Consider the following 21097-nt stretch of genomic DNA (forward strand, 5'->3'; position numbering starts at 1 on the left):
GGTCATCCCTCCCTCCCTCCCTATCAACACATCCTTCTGTTCTCTTCTTACTCATGTGCTTACCTAGCTTTACCTTAAATGCATCCACCTATATTGTCATCAACGAGGAGTCCCGAGAAGTCAGAAGTAGTTTATTTCCGACTCATGTTCACAAATACAATAATAAAGCAACAATCCAAGTCCCAGCCAGGACCATCCTGAGATGCCGACTCCTTCCTGGGCCGGGTTATATCTCGGGGAATTAACGAACCTGTTGTTGGGCCTCTGCCCCTCAGTGGGAGAGCTTATACTTCATCGGGAAATCAATCGGGTAGCCGTGGCCAATGACTGCACATTGTTGGACTGTGGTAGGAAACAGAAGCACCCGAAGGAAACCAACATAGACCTGAGGAGAACGTGCAAACTCCACACAGAGAGTCACCTGAGGCTGGAATTGAATCCGGGTCCCTGGCACTGTGAGGCAGTAGTGCTAATCACTGTGCCACCCATATGTAGAAACCCACAGAATTTGAATAATGAGAAATTATATCTAACATAGGGACATGGCTTTGAAGTTAAAGGCATCAGAGAAACAGGAAAAAGAGTTTTGGAAGAAGGTGAAATGAAATGAAATGAAAATCGCTTATTGTCACAAGTAGGCTTCAAATGAAGTTACTGTGAAAAGCCCCTAGTCACCACATTGCAGCGCCTGTTCGGGGAGGCTGGTATGGGAATTGAACCCGCGCTGCTGGCCTGCCTTGGTCTGCTTTCAAAGCCAGTGATTTAGCCCTGTGCTAAGGTGATGATATTGTGGAAGACAGAAAACATTACGTAGAACCTTTTGTGACCTCAGGGCACCTCAAGGTACTTTACAGTCAATGAGGTACTTTCGAAGTGTAGTCATCATTGCAATATTAGAAACACAGCAACCATCTTATGCACAGCACGATCCCACAAAGATCAACGTGTTAAAGAGCAGATCATTTGTTTTGAGTATGTCAGTAAATGGATGAATGTTGGCCAGGACTCCGGGGAGAAGTTCTCCCCCCAACCCCTCTCCGTACTCTCCCCTTCCCAACTCTTCTTCAAAATACCATCCTGGGAAGAGGTTAGCATAGTGGAGATGAACCGCATCCAGCTTGAGAAGAATTACTGCGCATCCAGCTTGAGAAGAATTACTGCCTTCGGCCCAACCATCTTCAGCTGCTTCATCAATGGCCTCTTTATCGTATGGTCGGATTGGGAAATAGTCGCTGATGATTGCATAATTTTCAGCATGATTTGCAAATCCTCAGATATTGACTTAGTCAGTGACAACATGCAGCTACATCTGAACGTCATTCAGGTTTGGGTCGCTAAGTGGAAAGTAACGTTCATGCCACACAAATACCAGATAATATCTGATGCACAATCAATGAACACGAAACGTAGGTGAAGTCCGAAACGAAAGGCTTTAATCAGCAAGAAGTGAGCCCGGCAGCAGACGTACAGAAATGGCCTGGCTGCTGGGGTACACGAGTTCTTATACCCCGCCTCGTAGGCAGAGCTACCGTCCTCTCGACCAATAAGAATACAGAGAACACGATACTTGGGCCAATGGGCAGCGAGCGCTCTACACCAATAGCAGCTCACACTGCTGGGTACCATGTACCTAGTCATACTACCACACTCACCCCTTGTTGAGAAAGGAACTGGGCGGGTGTGGGGAGTGTGTACAGGGGATGCGGACATGGAGAGGGGGGGTGTCCCATGCGAGTGGGCAAGAGACTGGTAGTATGACTAGTGATATTGGATCGTACCTCTCCAACGGTGGCCGCCCACTGGCCCGGAAACTATGTACAGGGTCGTGTCAGAACACAGTAACTATATACCGGTTTGAGAGAAAAAAAAGGGAGAACAAGCAAGAAAAAAGGGTCCATCAACAGTTCACATAGACTCGATCAGCCGATCGGGGGCCTTGGACATACGGGGTCGAGACTGATCCAGCATGACTGAAGCGAGTCATGGCAGACAGTCGGAGTCTTCACCAGGCAGGGAGTAGTCACCCGCGGGGTCCTCGGAGCCAACCCAAGATGGCGCCGCCCATCGGTCGCACATGGTGGGGGGTGGACAAAATGGCGGCGCCCGTTCCCCGCACGTGGAGTTGGAGGTCTAAAATGGCGGCGCCCGGGGCTCGCACGTGGCATCGGAGGTGTAAAATGGCGGCGCCCGGAGATCGCACATGGCGTTGGGGGATGGGGGTAGCGAGGTCCGCAGGCCGCACGGGGCCCCTAAAGAGAGCGAAGGGGGAGTCCGGCGGTCGCTGCTTGGGACTGCAGCGACCGCGTTTGCCTGGCAAACGGCCGCAAAGTGGCCCTTCTTCGCGCAGCCCTTGCAGTTTGCGGAACGGGCTGTGCAACTCTGATGGGGATGCTTCGCCTGGCTGCAAAAATAGCAACGGGGCCCAGCGGGTTTTTCGGGGCACCCTACGGCGCAGGCCTGGGGGTGTCTGAGTCCATGGGGGAGGGAGAGGCCGAGTTCCACGCTGCCCAGGGGGCCGCTGCGTGGTCGGGGGTGTACAAGCGTGCGTTTCGGTTTGCGATATCTAGGGAGGAGGCGAGGGCCCGTGCCTCCGTGAGGCTTAAAGTTTCCCTTTCCAACAGTCTTTGGCGGATCTGCGAGGACTGCATGCCTGCAACGAAGGCGTCTCTGATTAGGAGTTCAGTATGCTCAGCAGCCGACACCTGTGGGCAGCTGCAGTTCCTCCCCAGCACAAGGAGGGCACGGTAAAAATCGTCCAGTGACTCACCAGGTATCTGCTGCCTTGTGGCTAGTAAGTGCCGAGTGTAGACTTGGTTTACCGGCCGTATGAAATGTCCTTTGAGCAGGTCCATAGCCGCGTCGTAGTCTGTCGTGTCCTCTATGAGTGTGTATATGGCGGTGCCGCCGCACGAGTGGAGGATGTGCAGTTTCTGCTCCTTCGTCGGGACGTTTTCCGCCGTGCTAAGGTAACTGTTGAAGCAAGCCAGCCAGTGCATAAATGTGGCTGTTGCATTCGCTGTGTGAGGGATGAGTCGAAGACACTCCAGCTTGATGCGGAGCTCCATCCTTTAAAAATCTTGCTGATTAAATTGATGCACAAGCAATGGACATGAAACGTAGGTGAAGTCTGAAATGAAAGGCTTTAATCAGCAAGAAGTGAGCCCAGTTGCAGAAGTACAGAAATGGCCTGGCTGCTGCGAAACACAGGTTCTTATACCCCGCCTCGTAGGTGGAGCTACCTTCCTCTCGACCAATAAGAATACAGATAACACGATACTTGGGCCAATGGGCAGTGAGCCCTCTGCACCAATGACAGCTCACACTCCCGGGTACCGTAATACCCCTAGTCATACTGCCACAATGTCTATCTTCCAAAAGGGAGAATCCAAATATCATCCATTGACATCCAATGGCATTAACATCCCGGGATTACCATTGACCAGGAACTGGAATAACCAAATAAATACTGTGGCTACAAAAGCAGGTCAGATGCTGGGAATTTTGTGAAGATTAACTCACCTCCTGACTCCCCAAAGCCTGTTCACCACCTACCAGGCACAAGTCAGGAGTGTGATGGAATTCTCTCCACTTGCCTGGATGTGTACAGCTCCAGCAACACTCAAGAAGCTCCAGCCCATGCAGGGCAAAGCAGTCCGCTTCAATGGCACTCCATCCACTCCTTCCACCACCGATGCATTATGGCAGTACTGCACACTGCAGCAACTAACTCCACAAGGCTCCTTTACCAGCATCTCCCAAACCTGGTAATTCTACCACCTCGAAGGACAAGAGGAGCAGGCACATCGAAACATCACCACCTGCAAGTCCCCCTCCAAGCCAAACCCAATCCTGACATGGAAATATGTCACTGTTCCTTCACTTTTGCTGGGTAGAAATTCTGAAATTCCCTTCCCATCACCACCGTGGGTGCACCCACACCACATGGACTGCAGCGGTTCAAGAAGGCGGCTCACTGCTGTGGTATTTTTGAAGGATAGGCTTGCAGACCACAAAAGGTACAAACAGACGGAATTCTCCAGCCATCGGGATTCTCTATTCCCGCTGACAGTACACCCCTGCCCGCGGGTTTCCTGGCAGGGTGGGGTCCATGAAGTGGGAAATCCCATTGGCTAGCGGAGGGAGTAGAGAATCTCGCCGCCAGCGAACGGCGCTGCTGAGAAACACGCGGCTGGGGAAGCGGAGAATCCAGCCCCAGAGCTTTATTGGAAAGGTGTTTTCTAACTAGCCTGTAAACACAGACTGCCTGTTGGACCACGCGAACGGCAAATTATGTCATCAGTACACCACGTGATCGGACCTGGCCCCAGCAAGAAACAAACATGAATACACAACAACCACCACCTTCTCAGGGACAATTAGGAATGGGCCTAGCCAATGGTGCCCATGTCCCCTGAAAGGGTTACAAAAAAAGACCCTGGGCGCGATCTACCAGCTGTTCACGCCTGCGGGATATTCAGGTCCCACGCCGACGCGCAGGTTTACCGGGGACGAGGGAAATCCCATTGACAACGGCAGGGTCCATAAATCCAGCTGGCGGGCCGCCACTGCCACCGAAAAATACCTGGCGGATTGGTCAGTAAGTCCCGCCCACTATGTATTATTTTTTTAAAAATAAATTTAGTGTACCCAATTCATTTTTTTTCCAATTAAGGGGCAATTTAGTGTGGCCAATCCACCTACCCCCCTATGTATTAATAGAGAATTGTACCGATGCCTAATTCAGAACGTTTTCTCATCATTAGAAACCGCAAAGGGATATTGATTAGATGGGGATATGGGCTGAGAAAGGAGAATTCAATGCAATTAAATGTAAAATAATACATTTTGATTTCTTTTTTTAAAAAATCAGTGGCAATGCTCTGAATGGATGTGGGCTCCCTGTCATGGAAGAGCAGAGGGATTTGTGGTGATGGGGATGTTTCAGTGGACAGAAAAAACGGCACCTCAATTTGATAGGGTCATGGGAAGAAGCAATGGAGTTCTGGGTTTTGTGGAATGCAAAAGCTAAGAGGAGATGATGAGCCTGTACGTAACGTTATGAAGACCCCGGACACGGTACTGCCTACAGCACTGATCTCAACAATATAGGAAGGATGTTCAGACTTCAGAGCTACACCAAAGAGCCACCAGCCTTGTATCAGAAAATTCAATTGGAGAAGGATTTACAAAAGTCTATTTCCCATTAGAACATGGTCAAATGAGAATGTACGGAAGCATTTAAAGGGATGAAAGTGTGTTGCAGGGTTGATAAGGAAGACTGAGGAAACTTCAAAGAGGGGCCATTGAGGCAAGGTGAAATCTAAGATATTTAGAACAAAGAGCAGCTGAAACTTCAGGCAGTGAATTGCGAGGGTGTGGAATGTACTGCCAGGACCAGACTTTGAGGCAGAATCTAGGTCAATGTTGAAGATTAAATACAGTAGAGGGGCGAGATATATTGGGCGAGCTTCTTCGCTCACCGACGCCGATTTTGTAACCAGCAATCTGGCGGAGAATCCCTTTTCACCATAGAATCAGGGGAGGCGCCCGTTTTCAGATGCTCCGCCCCCTCCAAATCGGCGTCATCGAGGAGCGCGGCGCACGCCGTTGGGACGGCTCCCCCCCCCCCCCCCGATGGGCCGAGGTGGTGACTGTGCGGGGCGACGCGTGGTCTCCGCGGTTGGGAACCCGGCTCGGCGGCTGCTGACTGTGTCTAGCGCCGCTAACAGTCGGGCGGGAGCCGTGTTGTTGGTTGGGGGGATTTCGGGGAGGGCTGAGGAGACTGCTGGGGGTATTCCCGTGGGTGATGAGGGAATGCCCAGGGAGGCACTATCTGGCAGGTCGGGCCTGCGCAGAGTCGGCGCCATGTTGTATGGCGTGACTGCTGGAGGTCTTCACTGTGCGCATGTGGGGGGCACAAACCCGGCAATTTTCCGGCCGTTTATATCGGGAAGGTCGTGCGTTTTACTTGACGCAGCTGCAAGCCCCTCACTGGTCGGACGATCGGTGCTGCGGCCGCGTTCGTTTTTCCCGCATAAAACGTCACGCATCCTCCGAACATAGCCTGGAAATTGGAGAATCTAGCCCATTATATAAAAAACGGACCAACAGATAGGCCAATCAGCGAGCTCTTACCTTTTTATTTAGACCTTATTTCATCCCAATTTATAGCAATTACCACACTAAAGCCAAAAGTGAGTCTCCCCTAGGCCACAATCATCACCAGGGCAACTGTCACAGAAGTTACACAGTAAGACTACATTCATCTCTTTAAACCCGAGTTGACACTCATTTCCTTACTGCAGCCATATTCTCCAAATATATTTCCCTATAGATTTTGATGCAACTTTAAATTGATCAATAGGATGCAATAGGGCACAAAGATTATGTGGGGCCCGCTCCCTCTTTTCATCCTTCTCAGACCACCAGTTTCCAAAGTTTGATGTCTGGGGAAGGTTTATTCTGTCTCTGTAGTATTCAACCACAAACCTACCAAGTTTATAATTAGGCTTCCTCAATATAGAGCAGAATCTTTTGCAACATCTTAGATAATGAAGTAGTCCAGGTTCACATGCAGCAAACTTGGACAGAGGTCTGGCTTGGGCCGATACGTGGCAAGTAGCATTTGTGCCACGCAAGCACCAGGTATTGATCACCTCCCACAAAGAGAATCTAACCAACGCCCCCTTGACATTCAATAGCATTACCATCACTGAAACCCCCACTATCAACATCCCGAGGGTTACCATTGACCAGAAACTCAACTGGACCAGTCGTATAAATACTGCGGCTACAAGAGGAAGTCAGAGAATTCTGGTGAGCACTTCCTGACTCCCCAAAGCCTGTTCACCAAGTACAAGGCACAAGCCAGGAGTGTGGGTGAGCGCAGCTCCGACAGCACTCAGTAAACCCTACACCATCAAGGACAAAGCAACGCTTGATTGGCACCCCATTCACCACCTTAACCTTCATTCCCCCACTCCCAACGCACTGTGACAGCAGTGCGCACCATCTAGGAGATGCACTGCAGCAACTCACCAGTGTCCTTCCACAGCATCTTCCAAACCTGTTACCTCTACCACCTAGAAGGACAAGGGCAGCAACGTCACGGGTACACCACTACCTGCAGGTTCTCCTCCAAGCCACACATCGTCCCGACTTGGAAATATTATGGCCGTTCCTTCGCTGTCACTGGGTTAAAATCCTGGAGCACCCTTCCTAGCAGCACGGTGGGTGTACCTACACCAGAAGGACTGCAGCGGTTCAAGGGGGTAGCTCAACACCACCTTCTGCAGGGCAATTAGGGATTGGGAACAAATGCTGGCCTGTCTAGAAATTCTCATATTCCATGATGGGGCAATAAAAAGAAACAAGGGGGTAGAAGTCATGCTTCAGTGATACAAATTCCTGGTTAGACTGCACCTGGGTGCTGTGAGCAGTTTAGGGCATCACACCTTCTTAAAGATGTATTGGCCTTAGAAGGGATGCACTGTGGATATACCAGATCAATACCTGGGCAGAAATTTACGAGACGTCAGATGCCCGACCAGGAAGCACGGAAAATCATGCGAGAAGATGTACGACGTGTCCCAATAGCGTTGCGGACTCGAGTAATATTTTGATGGCAGGTGCGCACGAGAGTTGGATGTGTGCCTGCCGACAAACGAGTGGGCAATTGAGCCCATTAAGGGGCCAGTTGAAAGCAATTTTACATTAGCCCTTCTGCCTTTCCGATTGGCGGGCAGGCCGATTGCCAGGCGGCCTTTACGTTTTAGCTGCAACCTCGATCCAGGGCCGGGATGTAGCGTCAGGGCTGAAGTAAAATGTAATAAGTTGTCTGGGGACCAGTGTTTTGTGTATGATTGTGCTGCCGAGACACTCTTTGCATACATTTAACATCGATATTTACTTTTCATGTGTCAACAGTGTCAACATGTGTCAACGTCAGCTCTCACTCTTCCTGTCGTTGGTGTCCACCATAAGACCATAAGATATAGGAGCGGAAGTAAGGCCATTCGGCCCATCGAGTCCATTCCACCATTCAATCATGGTTGATTTCAACTCCATTTTCCCACCTTCCCCGGTAGCGCTGAGCCTTTGATTGGCTGACAGGTGTGAAATTGAGCTGCGGGGCCTACGACGGCCGGGATCACGTCTCGCGTCCGCTCCTGAGCCCCCCCCCGACGGCGCGCGTCCAACGGGCGAGAATTTCAGGTCACGGGCTCCAACAAGGTTCAGCTATGGAGGGGAGATTACACAAATCCGGGTTAGATTCCCTGGAAGTTAGAAGGTGGAGGGATGATTTGGTCGAGGTTCTCAAGAAATTAATCACTTTTCGGCCTTTTGGCTAAGATCAAGGGTCAGATCGAGCCCAATATGAGGTCAACGCCTTTTCTTGGTTCCTTGTGGAAACCACGAATTGGCTTCAATTTGAATTTGAATTGTTTTTTGGAACAAGCAATGAGATCGATTAAGGGTTTGCCCTGTCCACTTTGCAGATTGGCTTTGAAACTTTAAGGATGGGATTAAAATATATTTATAAATATATATTTTTTTTTAAAAAAGGTTTTCAAGAAATGAATGAGTTTGTTTCAGATCGACATGCAGGAAGTATTTCGACTGGTTGAGGTGAAAACCGGTCGTTCAGGAGTGATGTTCGGAAACGCTCCCACGTGCAAAGGTTGATAGAGGTTTCGAGTGCACATGCTGGGTGAATTGTTCATTTTAATTCTAACAGAGAATACTTTTGGCCAACAGAAATCGAAGGGCAAAGGCAGCTGTATGAAATTAGATCAGAGATTAGCAATGACCTGATTGAACGACAGAATGGGCTCAAGAGACAAAATGAGCCCCTCTTGTTCCGATGGTTTGAGATGCCAGAACTCAGGATGAATATTCAGACCTGTTTCACCAACACAGCCTTTCTCTTTTCCTCTCTCCACCGAGGCTGCCCCATGACATGCTTGGATAATTCTGGTCATTCTGATCGCAAGAAACTGCAGGGCGTGGTGAACTCAGCCCAACACATCACACAAGCTTGCCATCCTCCCACTGATTCGGTCTACACCTCCCGCTGCCTCAGGAAGGCAGACAGCATTATCAGAGACCCCTCCCACCTGGGCTTGCCCTCTTCCAGACCCTTCCTTCAGGCAGAAGGTACAGAAGTCGGAAGATCCACACACCCAGACATACAACAGCGTCTTCCCCACAGCTACTAGACTCCTCAACGACTCCCCCTTGGACTGATCTGTTCCCTGTAAGAACACTATTCAAGACACCCGATGCTGCTCTTGCTCATGTATTTGCTTTGTTTGGCCCCTTGTTCCGCACTGTAACCAATCACTATTTGTCGATGTACTTTGCTGATTATTCTTTCTGTCAACTGTGTACGTACTCTGTAAGTTCCCTTGGCCGTAGAAAAATGCTTTTCACTGTACTTCAGTACCTGTGACAATCAATTATCCTTTTCATTTAAAAAAAAATTTAGAGTACCCAATTCATTTTTCCAATTAAGGGACAATTTAGCGTGGCCAATGCACCTAACCTGCACATCTTTGGGTTGTGGGGGCGAAACCCACGCAAACACGAGGAGAATGTGCAAACTCCACATAGACAGCGGCCCAGAGCCGTGATCGAACCTGGGACCTCGGCGCCGTGAGGCAACAGGGCTAACCCACTGTGCCACCGTGCTGCCCACCGTTTCATTTCTTTATCGTTGAAGTCACCAGGGCAGTAAGTGAGGCCGTGTAAAATGGGCGTGCAATTTGCTCCGCACCCTAATTTGGCCCACTGGCAGAGACCAGTCACCCCTGGTCTGATGTAGAAAAGAAAGCCGTTAAATTAGAGAACTCCGACTGCAAGGAATCAGGAGGAAGGTTGGGTGTTGTGAACTTGGATCCCAACACTGGTTGTTACTTCCAGATGTCATCAGCTTAACCATATCACCAGCTGCATCTACGCTTTATGATTCCATTGACTCACATACTACATCCAACACATGTTGTCAAAAGAAACATTCTCTGTAAATAATGCTAAACAACAGCTGGCTGGAAGGAGATTTGTGTCAGTTTTTATTTTACGCTGATTTGTGCACGCTCCTCACTCCCCCCCCCCCCACCCCCCCAAAAAAAAAAGGGGCACTGATTGACATCCGCTCCTGGAATACACAAGCTACACCCACCCCTCGCTTCTGTCCCTCCGCCATACCCCATCCCGACCATCCCATCCTCTGCCTGAAATTCAGGAGGCCCGCACAACATCTGTCCTGGTTCAGCTCCCTCAGCTGTTGTCCCTGCTGTGCTGGAACAAGAAGCTGTTTCTTTGTTTGGTCAGCCAGCTCAAATTCCCCTTTAATACCCTCTTACCGACGCAAACAAGCCCTTTAACGCCACCACCCCCTTCCCCCCACCACCGGCAGCAAAGTAGCAAAAATAGATTATTTGAGAGTAACCTCCAAACTCAGCTTTGATCAGAACATCCAGATCAGGCAACGCCACCCGGGCATCAGAACACCTCCTGCCGAAAATAGTGCCATGGGGGCCTGTTACGTTCGTCAAGAGGGAAGAAAGGACCTCAGTTTTACGTCTCATCTGAAAGATGGCACCTCCAACATGAGGTGCTCCCCTTAGTACTGCAGTGGATGCCCTGCGTAAATTTTGTGTTTGTGTCGCTGGAGTGGGACTTGAACCCAGGACCCGCCTGAGGCGAAGGTAAGAGTGCTACTCATTCAGCCATGCCTCACGATCAATTGGATTGTAGCCACAAATGGGCAAGCTTTTAAGGAACATGGAAGCATTGTAGACTGAGAGGAGGACAGTGCAGAACTTCAAAAGGACACAGACAAGCAACGCAATTCAAAGTGTTCAGCAAGCGTCCACCAATCCAAGACAGAGATGAGGAGGAATTTCTTCTCTCAGAGGGGAGTGAATCTGCTGAATTCTTTACTGCAGAGAGCTGTAAAGGCTGGATCATTATGTATGTTCAAGGCTGAGAGAGACAGATTTTTAATCAGTGAGGGAACAAAGGGTTAGGGGTATAATGTGTGAAAGTGGAGTTGAGCGGGCAGCACGGTGTCGCAGTGGGTTAGCACTGCGGCCTCACGGCGCCGAGGACCCAGGTTCGATCCCGGCTCTGGGTCACTGTCTGTGTGGAGTTTGCACATTCTCCCCGTGTTTGCCTGGGTTTCGCCCCCTCAACCCAAAAATGTGCAGGTTAGGTGGATTGCCTGAATTTGGTACTCTAAATTTTTTTTATTTTTTTTAAAAAGTGGAGTTGAGGATTGTCCTATCAGTCCAGTCATCATCTTATTGACGGCGGAGCAGACTCGATGGGCCGAATGCCCTCCTTCTGTGATTCTGTGGACACTTTGGCGAAATGGAGGCTGCTTTGCATGGGGAAGATGATAGAGGTGTTCACAATCGCGAGGGACCTGGACAGAGTACATAGAGAGAAGCTGTTCCGACTGGCCGAATGGTTGAGAACATGAGGACACCGGTTTAGGGGGAGTGGCAAAACAGCCAAAGGCTCAGCGAGGAAAAATCTCAAAAGGCAAATGGTTAGGAGGTGGAGCGCACTGCCTGAGGGGGATTGTATTGTATTGGATGTGGAGGCAGAATCAATAGTGGCTTTCAAAAGGGAAAGGAATTTCAGAGCTAGGGGTCGTGCGACGAGCTGAGTTGCTCTTGCAGTGAGCCAGAATGGCCATGACGGCTTGAACGGCTTCCTTCTGTGCTGTGACCACTCCATATCTGAACGTGAGAGAACGGGTGTGTGCGCATGGGAATTTGTGAACGTGCGCCTGAATTTGAGCATTGCAAACATTTAATGACCCGGAAATACAGACAGACCTAACTATCGTACCTGCTCAAACCAACTGACTCAACATAGGGATTGAACACGAGCCCTGAAGACACCAGCAGAGTAAAAATAATCCTGTTACCTGGAATGTGCAGTCGGTCAATTTTGAAAATTGCCTCAGAAACATGCAAAGCCAAGCCGCATATGAAAGCAACTTTGCCGAAACCAATGGTTGCAAAAGATTTTGTTTGGGACCTCCTGCTTGTTCAGGCACCCTCGACTTTATGACGTTTGAGTTATGACAAGTGGCACTTACAACGTTTCGAAATTGACAGCGCATTTTGACTTTACAACGTCACGCCAGCCGATCATGTATGCGCTTTGACTTTCTGCTCAACCCTTCTGTATGACTGGACAGGTCAAACTGTCTTTATTGTGTTAGAAACAAGTGTTTTATTCTGTTCATTTTTTTGGTCACAATTTTAACGCGCTTATATGCTGCAGCTGAGATGTCCTGAATAAGATTGTGTGAAATGGCCACAATCTGACCGAGGAGACCAAACTGTGAGTCTAGCAAATCTGCGTCCTTGGTGCACCGCTCTACAGTGGTGAGACCTGGACAATATATGCTAGGCAGGAGAAACGGGTGAACGGTTTCCACCTTCGCTGTCACAAATGTATCTTTGACATCTCGGGCCGGATTCTACGACCCGGCCCGCCGGGGGGGGGGGGCGACGTGAATCCCGCCCTGCCGCTCCGACGCCGGCTGCCGAATTCTCCGGCGCCGGTTTTTGGGCTGTGGCGGGGATCATGCCTCGCCGGTCGAGGGCCGTTGGCAGTGGCCCCTCCGGCAATTCTCCGGGCCCCGATGGGCCGAGCGGCTGCCCGTTTTCAGCCAGTCCCGCCGGTGTGAAATGGACATGGTCCACCCCGGCGGGACCTGGCTTGTCGGCCGTCTAGTTCTTGGGGTGATCCAGCCCCAGGAGGGGGCGGGGGGTCCCCACGGTGGCCTGGCCCGCGATCGGGGCCCACTGATTTGCTGGAGGGCCTGTGCCGTGGGGGCACTCTTTCCCTCCACGCCGGCCTCTGCAAGGCTCTGCCATGGCCGGTGGGGAGAAGAACCCCCCCCTGCACATGCGCAGGAACACGCCGGCGGTTCTTCACATGCGCGGGACCACGGCGGAGGATTCCGCAACTTCCGGGTGGCCCGACGCCGGAGTGGTTGGCACAGGTCTTGGAGCCAGTGTCAGGCCATCGCGCCAAGTACGGGAGAATCCCTCCCCTCTTTTCTGGACATGGTCACCAACAGAGAGATCCTGGCCCCTGCTAATTCCATCAGCATACACTCATTGCTAAGCCAATGAGATCTGCATTGGCTCGGTCATGTTCATTAGATGGATGATCGGCGTATTCTCAAAGACCTTCTATATGGTGAACTGGCCACTGGGTCACAACCTCCTGGGCGTCCATACCCCTGTTACACGGACACCTGAAGTGAGATATGAAGATGATGGGCATTGACACTGACAACTGGGGGAGAGTCACTGACGGCCATGACCTTCGGGGGCTGACTGTTTGGAAAGACATTGGGGAAGAAGGGAGCGGAAACAAAAAGCTCAATTAGAGATATCAGAGGACTGGGAGCTAATGTGGGTCAGCAAGCACAGGGGTGATGGATGAATGGCACTTGGTGCCAGTTCGGATACAGGCAGCAGAGATTTGGATGAGATCAAGATTATGGTGGAAGATGTGAAGCCTTCTCGGAAAGCATGCACCTAATCTTGCAACAATTACAACCTCTGCCACATTCTCGATCTCACTGCAGGAGAGCCTTGACTGAAGCGAGATTAGAGTCTCACACAGAATAAGGACACACGGACCCTCGAAACATTGCACTTGGCGCCTGGCCACAGGCAACAGAAACAAATCTATTCGGAGGTTGTGTTTGCGGGTGACCGTTGCCAGGACAATGCCACTCTTCTGGAATGCTGGTAAGAACTTTGGAAGTGACCAGACGTGGAACATTCGCTCTAATCTCTCACAGTAGGGAGGTAGTGGTGCAATGGTATGGTCACTGGACGAGTAATCGAGACACCCAGGGTAATGCTCTGTGGATGCGGGTTTGAATCTGACCATGGCGTAATGGAACCATTGTCGATTGTTGTAAAAACCCAGCTGGTTCACTAATGTCCCTCAGGGGAGGAAATCTGCCGTCCTTACCTGGTCTGGCCGACAAGTGACCCCTGTCATGTGACAGTACCTTTAAGAAATGGGTGTTTATCAGTGATGTCAGAGTGTGAGTGGAGCTGTGCTGTCTGTCAGATTTTTACTTTTGTTTTAGGCTGTTTGCTGCAGGGTGTGTTTTAGTTTCGTTTTCAGTGTTGGAGCTGAAGCCAGACAGAGAAGGTGTACTGCTGTTCTCTCTGCCATCAAAATCCTATCTCTTGATCATTTGGTGAATTCAGAATTATAAATGTTCTCAGGACTGAATGTAAACCTGACGTGCTTCTGTTAAAAGGTGTTTCTTTTGTCTTCTGGATGTTGTTTGGGAAGTTATTAAGCATGGCTTAGTGTTGCATTCTTTGGGGGTTGTATTGGAATTAATGGTTGCTAAGATGATCACTGTTTGTTTTGAAAAGGTTAACTTGAGTTCATAGAATAAACATTGTTTTGCTTTAAAAAATACTTTTCCATTTCTGCTGTACCACACCTGTAGACAGTGGGCCGTGTGCTCCCCATACCACAATCTATTAAAAGTTGTGGGTCAGGTGAACTCCATGGTACACTTTGGGGTTCTCTAAACCCTGGCCCATAACACTCCACATCCACAGCAATGTGGTTGACTCTTAAAATATGCTCGGAAATAGTTAGCAATCCCACTCAGTTTAAGGGCAATTAGGGATGGCCAATAAATGCTGGCCCTGCCCACATCCCATGAATGAATCGATAAACAAAAGTAACTTCAGCACTGAAGCAGCAACTTTCAGAGGTTCGCTCTGAGGGAACCATTCATCTGCAAAATGAAAGTGTTGCCAACTTTTGTTTCGACAGAGAAACCGGAATGCTCACCTGCTCCATTTCGTACAACACTGCTAACTGGCGCCAGCGGTGAGCAGCTTCCAACTTGGGGCCTACAGTAAATGGGGGAGCAGCCTGCAACTCAGGACGACAGTAACCAGGACAGCAACTGTGAGCTTTTCCTTTTTTTAAAAATTCATTTATGAGATGTGGGCGTCCCTGGTTAGGCCAGCATTTGTTGCCCATCCCTAGTTGCCCTTCAGAAGGTGGTGGTGAGCTGCCTTCTTGAATTGCTGCAGTCCCTGAGGCGTAGGTACACTCACAGTGCTGTTAGGATGGGAATTCCAGCCTGTTGCCCCAGCGACAGTGTAGGAACGGCGATATATTTCCAAGTCAGGGTGGTGAGTGACTTGGAGGGGAACCTCCAGGTGGTGGGGTTCCCAGATATCTGCTGCTCGTGTCCTTCTAGATGGTAGTGGACATGGGTTTGGGAGATGTTGCCTAAGGAACGTTGGTGAGTTACTGCAGTGCATCTTGTAGACGGCACACACGGCTGCCACTGTTCATCGGTGGAATGTTTGAATGTTTGTGGAAGGGGCAGCAATCAAGCGGGGCTGCTTTGTCCTGGATGGTGTTGAGCTTCTTCAGTGTTGTTGGAGCTGTACTCATCCAGGCAAGTGGAGAGTATTCCAATATACTCCTGACTTGTGCCTTGTAGATGGTGGACAGGCTTTGGGGGGGGGGGGGGGGGGGGGGGGGCGGAATCAGGAGTTGAGGTACTCGCCATAGGATTCCTAGCCTTTGACCTGCCCTGGTAGCCACAGTATTAATATGGCTAGTCTAGTTCAGTTTCAGATCAATGGTAACCCTCAGGACGTTGATTGTGGTGATTTAGCGATGGCAATGTCATTGAATGTCTAAGGAGGGATGGTTCAATCCTCTCTTGTAGGAGATGATCATTACCTGCACTTGTGTGGCGAGAATGTAACTTGCTACTTGTCAGCCCAAGCCTGGATATTGTCCAGGTCTTGCTGCATTTGGACATGGACTACTTAATTATCTGAGGAGTTGTGAATGGTGCTGAATATTGTGCAGTCATCTGCAAACATTCCCACTTCTGACCTTATGATGAAGGGAGGACATTGATGAAGCAGCTGAAGATGGTTGGGCCTAAGACACTACCCTGAGGAACTCCTGTAGTGATGTCCTGGAGTTGAGATGATTGACCTCCAACCACCACAACCATCTTCCTTTGTGCCAGGTAGGACTCCAGCCTGCGGAGAGTTTTCCCCTGATTTCCACTAACGCCAGTTTAGCTCGGGCTCCTTGATGCCATATTCGGTCAAATGCTGCCTTGATGTCAAGAGCAGTCACTCTTACCTCACCTCTGGCATTTAGCTCTTTTGTCCATGTCTGAACCAAGGCTGGAATGAGGTCAGGAGCTGAGTGACCCTAATGGAACCCATACTAAGCGTCCAAGAGCATATTATTGCTCAGTAAGTGCCGCTTGATAGCACTGTTGATGATCCTTCCATCCCTTTGCTGATGATGGACAGTAAACTGATAGAGCTTTAATTGACAGTGTTGGATTTGTCCCGTTTCTTGTCTACAGGACACAACTGGAAATTTTCCACATTGCCAGGTAGATGCCGGTGTTGTAGCTGTACTGGAAGAGCTTGGCTGGGGTGCAGCCAGTTTAGGGCACACATCTTCAGTACTATTGCCAGAATATTGTCAGGGCCCATAGCCTTTGCAGTATCCAGTGCCTTCAGCCATTTCCTGATATCACGTGGAGTGAATCGTATTGGATGAAGACTGACATCTGTGATGCTGGAGTCTCCAGACCGAGATGTATCATCCACTCGGCACTCCTGGCTGAAGATTGTTGCGGATGCCTCAGCCTTGTCTTTTGCACACAAGTTCAAGGCTCCTCTGTCATTGAGGATGGGGATATTTGTGGAGCCTCCTCCCCCAGTGAGTTGTTTAATTGTCCACCACCAATAACGGCTGGATGTGGCTTAGATCCGATGCGTTTACTGTGGAATCGCTGAGCTCTGTCCATTACTTGCAGCTTATGCTGTTCGGCACACAAGTAGTCCTGATTTGTAGCGTCACCAGGTTGACACCTGATTTTTCGGTATGCCTGATGTTGCTCCTGGTGAGCCCTCCTGTGCTCATCATTGAACCAGGGTTGCTGGTAATGGTAGAGAGCGGAATATGCCGAGCCATGAAGTTGCAGATTGTGGTTGAATACAATTCTGCTGCTGCTGATGACCCACGGCGCCTGATAGATACGCAATCTTGAGTTGCTAGATCGGTTTGAAGTCTATCCCACTTAGTACGGTGGTAGTGCCACACAACAGGACGGTGGATATCCTCAATGTGAAGACGGGACTTTTATCTCTACAAGGACTGTGCGGTGGTCACTTCTACCGATACTGTCATGGATAGATGCATCTGTAGCAGACAGATTGGTGAGGATGGGGTCAGGATCTATAGTAACTGGAACAGTGCAGTACTGAGGGAGTACTGAAATGTTGGAGCAGTCGTCTTTCTGATGAGACATTGATCCACATGCCTCCTGGGGAAGCTGCAGAAAAATAACCCCACAGCCCTATTTCAAAGAAGAGCTGTGTGTCCTGGCCCATATTTATCCCTCAATAAACACCGTAAAAGGATTATCTGGTCATTATCACATTGCTGTTTGTGGAGGTTTCTGATGTGCAAACTAGCTGCCATGTTTCTTATGTAACAACAGACTACACTTCAAAAAAATACTTCACTGGCTGCAAAGTGCTTTGAAATGTCTAATGTTCGGGGAAGGTGCTGGGGAAATGTAAATCTTCTTTATCAAGGGAAGATTCAAAGCCTTTAGTAACTCAGAACTGTTTTGATCTTTTAAAGGTAGTAGAAGGCCACATGTTACGTGCAAGTGAGATGACCAAAGAAAAGTACAGAATAGGGACAGGCCCTTCGGCCATCCAAGCCTGCGTCTCTCCTTCCAGGGTCTGTATCCCTCTATTCCCATCCTATTCATGTATTTGTGAAGATGCCCTTTGAACGTCACTATCGTCCCTGCTTCCACCATCTCCTCCGGCAGCGAGTTGCAGGGACCCACAACCCCCTGTCCCCCCTCAGGGACACTGGTTTCCAATGAATGAATAAAGCAAGTTCTGTATTCATTCCAATTCACTTAGTGGTGCACTAAGGCAGACATTCGTCTGTTTCCATAGGTATTTATTTCTGGAACAGGTCGCTAGATGCTAAGAGCCTGAGGGTACCAATCTGCATCTAGTCTGGTTGACCAGGAGTCATTCCTGCTCTTGCCGCCGGCCATTGGCGTGTTTGGAAGGGATTGCACGTTGATGCATTCCATCTGTTTGGCCGCGTTATGAACACACCTTCCTTGGCCACCATTTCCTGGGGTGGGATTCAAACCTGGAGCTCCTGGCTCAGGGGCTGGTCACCGCCCACTGCTCCACACGACCTCCCTCTACATTCACTACATGGGGTTTATTAAACAATGCTTTCAGCAAGACGTTTCACAATTCCACTTGAATGTTGCCCAAAAGAGAGACTTGTTGCCAAAGCATTTTGTCTCACGCTCGTCAGGACAAACACAAGAATACCAAATTTCAAATGGTCACAACAACCGTGATGGTTTGAAATGTGGCTTTCTTGCATTTGTCCTGTGTGCGAGGTGAGAAACTTCGGCAACATGTCTCGTTTCTCAGCAGAATTCAATTCTGTACGATCAAACAACAATTCCTCTCCTTTCTCAATGAGCGCTCTAACCCACCTGTTTTGCTGCTGGACCATTTTGGCGTAATTTTGTCATCAGAGCTCGTGTTTGTAAGCAATGGAAATGAAGCAGACAAAAAAAGAAAGAACTTGCACTGAATATCGTACTGAATCATATCCTCGGTGCATCCCGAAGGACATTACAGCTAGTTAATTCCTTTTGAAGCATAGCAATTGTTCTTATGCTGGCAAATGCAGCAGGCTTATAGTACACAGAAAGATCCACCAAATAGCAATGACAGGAACATCGAGATAAAAGTGTTTATTAATAAGAATTGTACAGCCTCACGGCTGTAGCTCACTCCCAAATGTCTCTTTGCCCGAGAGGGCTCCACCTCCTGGAGCGATTCCACACCGAGTCCGCATTGGTCACACAGGCCACACCTTTGTTGTGTTGCCCTTAAAGGGACAATCGCCACACAGTTTGTACACAGAATAATCCACCAAACAGCGTTAAGAGGAACATTCAATTAAAAAGGTGTTTTGGCGATGTTATCTGTATTATTCAGGACACTAAGAGAGCTTGTCTCGAACAGTGTCATGGGATCATTGATACTCTCACAGACTGAAACCTCCTCCTGTCTCCAACATCTGTAATTACAAGAGGAAGATTTTCAGTCAGAAACCTCAAACCAAAGGTCAGAATCTCACAGCAGTCGATTCATCAGGAACTAAATATTATCAGCGTTTGGATCTAGAAGGAAAAGTGTCTATTCGGTCTGAGAGGGCAAGGCAGGACCAGGCTAATCCATCATGGTAAATAGGTAAATGTGACATCCAATGTGGCACTCCAGTTCGGATTTGACTAATGGTCAGTATGGAGGGGGTTGAACTCAATCGGGGTAAAATTGGTTCCTGTGACTAAAGGTTGGGGAAGGGGGAAAAAAATAAGCTGACCCAGAAGGGCAAATCAGTAAAATTGGGGAAGTATGAGTACTGGTCCAAACTGGTCTTGTACACCTTAAAACGGAACACCAGCATAAACTGGGAAATAGAAGCCATGATGTGGAGATGTCGGCGTTGGACTGGGGTGAGCACAGTAAGAAGTCTTACAACACCAGGTTAAAGTCCAACATGTTTGCTTCAAACACTAGCTTTCGGAGCACTGCTCCTTCCTCAGGTGAATGAAGAGTTCCAGGAACATATAGACAGACAAATTCAAAGATGCCAGGCAATGCTCAGAATGCGAGCATTTGCAGGTAATTAAATCTTAAGATCCAGAGAGAGGGGTAACCCCAGGTTAAAGAGGTGTGAATTGTCTCAAGCCAGGACAGTTGGTAGGATTTTGCAAGCCCAGGCCAGATGGGTGGGGGATGAATGTAATGCGACATGAATCCCAGGTCCCGGTTGAGGTCGTACTCATGTGTGCGGAACTTGGCTCTAAGTTTCTGCTTGGCGATTCTGCGTTGCCGCGTGTCCTGAAGGCCGCCTTGGAGAACCCGGAGCAGTGCTCCGAAAGCTAGTGTTTGAAACAAACATGTTGGACTTTAACCTGGTGTTGTAAGACTTCTTACTGGGAAATAGAAGAGCTTTGGTGTGCACTGTTTTTCCCCCCATTGGGGAAGATCCAAGATGGCTGCTCTTGCTTTATGTTTGGAAAGTACACACTTGGGCATCAGGTTAGATCAGATCAGGTTCAGTTTCTATGGCCCCCCCCCCCTCACGGCCTTATTGAGAAGCTACTCAATGGCAGGTTGCCTTGATCAGTGCACAGCCTGAGCAAGGATTGCAGAAGGTTGCAGAGATGGGGAGGGATGAAGGGCATAAATGCTTTTGATAACAGCAATGAACTCTTAGCGCTGCCAAATACATTGGGCGTGATTTGATGGCCGCGTTGCGTCCGACGTGGTGACGCAGCAAGGCCATTAAATCACGCAAGAGGCATCTCGCGAGATTTGCGATGCTCGAAACACCTTTAACTAAATCTCGCGAGACTTCGCAATCTGGATCCCGTCCTCGGAGGGCGAGATCCAGATTTACATATTTAAATGAGTCATGAGACCAATTAGTGATGGGAGATCCCACTGACAATCCAAAAATAGTGCGGCACGGTGGCACAGTGGTTAGCACTGCTGCCTCATGGCACCAAGGACCCAGGTTCGATCCCAGTCCCAGGTCACTGTCCGCGTGTAGTTTGCACATTCTCCCAGTGTCTGCGTGGGTCTCACCCCCACAACCCAAAGATGTGCAGGCTAGGTGGATTGGCCATGCTAAATTGCCCCTTAATTGGCAAAAATATATAATTGGGTACTCAATTTTTGTTTTTAAAATCCAAAAATAAGTCCGTCCCTCTCAATTTTAGTAATTTGTGTAAAGAGTTAGTTTGAACTCAAAGTAGAAACAAAGAAATAGATGTGAGCTCGAGGATATGAATTTCAGGCATAACTCTCCAAAAGTTGTCTCCTTAAAAAAACAATTCATCAGTCTATACTTCACCAGGTACTGGAACAGTTACTGCAGTGGAAAGGCAAATGCTTAACGA

At 49.2% G+C, this 21097-nt stretch overlaps 1 long non-coding RNA gene across 1 annotated transcript in view; it reads right to left on the reverse strand.

Moving 5' to 3' along the window:
* Positions 1–18864: 18864 nt before the first annotated feature.
* Positions 18865–21097, reverse strand: part of LOC119973676 — a 42232-nt gene continuing 39999 nt past the window's right edge. The window contains exon 2 of the long non-coding RNA XR_005462368.1: positions 18865–19206. This is a non-coding gene — a long non-coding RNA (uncharacterized LOC119973676). The remainder of the gene's footprint in view (positions 19207–21097) is intronic.

This window comes from Scyliorhinus canicula, chromosome 11 (assembly GCF_902713615.1).
Source record: "Scyliorhinus canicula chromosome 11, sScyCan1.1, whole genome shotgun sequence".
Taxonomy (NCBI): Eukaryota; Metazoa; Chordata; class Chondrichthyes; order Carcharhiniformes; family Scyliorhinidae; genus Scyliorhinus; species Scyliorhinus canicula.